The sequence below is a fragment of the Asparagus officinalis genome, chromosome 8, assembly GCF_001876935.1.
Source record: "Asparagus officinalis chromosome 8, Aspof.V1, whole genome shotgun sequence".
Lineage (NCBI taxonomy): Eukaryota > Viridiplantae > Streptophyta > Magnoliopsida > Asparagales > Asparagaceae > Asparagus > Asparagus officinalis.
Window position 1 is genome coordinate 81,781,649 of NC_033801.1, and position 3,254 is coordinate 81,784,902.

Here is a 3,254-nt window from a genome sequence, read left to right on the forward strand (position 1 = left end):
AGGGGGGGCGCGGGTCTAAGAGAGGCTAATAAGCCTCTCTCGGTCAATTCGGGCGCGGGCTGTCCAAAAATTTTGGGCGCCCATGCCCAAAATTTTTTTCCCACCAATTGTTTTAGCGACAGACGTGTCCGTCGGTAAAAAACATTTTTGTGACGGAAAATCCATTGCTAAAAGCTTTTGTAACGATGGAATATGCCTTTGTCAATAATATTTTAGCGATGGAATATTTCGGTCGCTAAAACTAGAATTTCCATCGGTAAATATTTGTTTACCTACGAAAATATAGCGACAGAAATTTCCGTCGCTATATGTCCATAGCCAATACTCCATTTTTTAGTAGTGCATATATATCATTATAAATCATAATTGTTTGGATATTCTTTGTAAAGTTTTAATTTGACATTAATATCAGATTAGATTAGATAATACCCTATTCACCCCCTCTATAGTACTTTCAATTGGTATCAGAGCTCGGTGCTCTTTGATATGTGGCTTAATCGCCTAGAGTCAAAGATCATCGCTTTACATTATTGCTAATATAGTTTTGTGATTTTATCTTCCTTGCATTTATATCATGGATATGCACGGTACACCTAATTTAAGATATGCTATTATATTGCTCCAAAATTTAATAGTTTTCTTTATGCTCAATGGTGTGTTAGATTTAAACTATTTGTTAGATCAAAAAATATTGAATTGTAGGAAGTTATTGATTTTACCTATGTTGTGCCTACGTTGGAGAAATCCAATTGGAGCAATTATAATAAAAAGATGTTTACTATAAACAAGTTAGTGTTAGTATTTTTGCTAAATGCTTTTGACAGATGTATTTCTAACAAACTTTCTCATTTTGATTGTGCTTACACATTGTGAAAATTTATAAAAACACATTTAGGAAACTTGGAGGAGAACTGACATGGTTTGGCGGATTCTACTTCAAGTATTATTGGAGCTTCATCATGCACAAGACCACTAGGTGATAGCCCTAGTGAGGTATGCGAGTATGAATCCGATAGTGAATTATCTATTGATGAACTCGCTTGTGCTTATGAAAGATTAATGCATGCTTACAATAAATTGCAACATAATTTTAAAATTTTATAAAGCAAGCATGTAAATTTAAAATCTGATTATGATATGCTAGCATCCAAGTTTGACATCATTGTGAAAAAAAATATGACACTTAAAGAAAATAATGATAAATTATACTTAGAAAACGAAAATTTAATTTCTAAAATAGGTAGCTTATCTAATAATAAAAATGATGCCTTATTAGAAGTAGAAATAACTAAAAATTATTTTAATTATTTTAAAATTAATCATGTTTGTTCTACTTCTAATATCAATGTGATTGTGCCTAATGATGACTTGGATCATATGAAAAACCACATAACTTCTTTAGATTCAACCCTAAATAAATGCATTAATGACAATAAAAAAATTATGGACTTGTGCGCAAAGTCACGTAAAAATGCTTTCAAAACACCCACACACCATGCACATATGTATAACAAAATTTATAAATGCACTATTTGCGACAGTAAAGGCCATCTTGATAAAAAAAAGTTTATGATGCATAAAAACCCACTAATTCCAATATTATTGCTCATTGCACATCCCATCAAGTTTCATCATCATCACACACACACACATATATATGCACATAATGCTCATCATAATCATGTAAATATGTTTAAGTGTGATTTTTGGGGTAGAGTTGATCGTTTAGCTAAATTTTGTTTTGATTTGTAAAAAGTTTCTAAAAATATATCTCATGCATAATCACACGGTCAACAAAAATAAATGCATCCATTTCATTACACTTATTGTTATAGGATGAGTCACTTACATGATTATTGGTATGACCGGATCTGTGCACAAAATACGCCCAAATAGGGTCATAACCCAAGGACTTTGGATTTTATTGACAGGGGTCATGTCCCTAAACTCTTCGACACCAAGAGTGTTTGAGTGCCAAAATTGGTTTGATTTTCCAAAACAAATTTTTAGCATTTCTATTTTCTCTATTTTGGAAAACGTGTTTGCAAAAACTATTTTTAGAACATATTTGAAAAACTTATTTTTGGAAATGAATATTGATCAAATTTTACCCAAATGATTGTTTTTAATTACAAATATTGATCAAACATTATTCTTGGAAATATACTTTATTTTTCGTTATTTATGATGTTTATTGGTTTGACTTTGAGGACATTGATTGTGCGAATCCTTTGCACTAGTTGCAAGCATATAGTCAAATTCTAATGCATTTGCTAGTTTTAAAGATTTCAAACTATTTAACATGCATGTTAAGAAATGCATTTCTAAATGGCTTTATAAATGCAAAGATTTATGCTTGAGCAAACCCCTCGGGTTTTTATTGATTCTTTCTTTCAAATCATGTTTACCGAGTGCAAAAAAGCTTCATATGGGTTAAAACAAGCTCCAAGAGCATGGCATGCTCACCTTTCTTGTTTTTGTATTAAAAATTGTACAATTTGATTCGAGTTTGTTTTATCCTAAGCATATTTCTTGATCTTTGTGTTTGAAACATATAAATATTTGACATTATTTTTGCTTGATCACTTAGTTACATTCTACAAAAATAATATTTTATGGATCAAGTATGTTTTGATGTTATTATGCTTTTAAAATTCTTAATAAATCATGATTTATGTTCGCATGTTTATGAATTTTTGGACTTTCATTTGATTTTTTTATTTTCATAGTTTTCATGATTTGTTATCATTTGAAAATATCATTTCATGATATATATATATATAGAGAGATTAATGGGTATCTTTGTCATAGGAGGGAATTTCCTCCTTGACGCCTCTAAAATTACATGATTGAGCGACAATATGGATGATCCGCTTCATTGAACTTGATCTACATATTCTAAAACACCAACACACCAAGTTTGAGGTGAACCTGTCGTCGTTTGACCCTTCATCCACTCGTATCAATTTTAACGGTTTTGAATGAATAGAACTTTTCACATGGCTCCATGGAGGGTCAAACGACGACGGATTCACCCCAAACTTGGTGTGTTGGGGTTTTAGAATATGTAGATCAAGTTTAATGGAGCGGATCATCCACAATGTCGCTCAATCATGTGATTTTAGAGGCGTCATAGGAGGAAATCCCCTCCTATGACAAGGATACCCATTAATCTCTCTCTCTCTCTCTCTCTCTCTATATATATATATATATATATATATATATGTTAATGTTATATTTTAATTAAGAGTGGT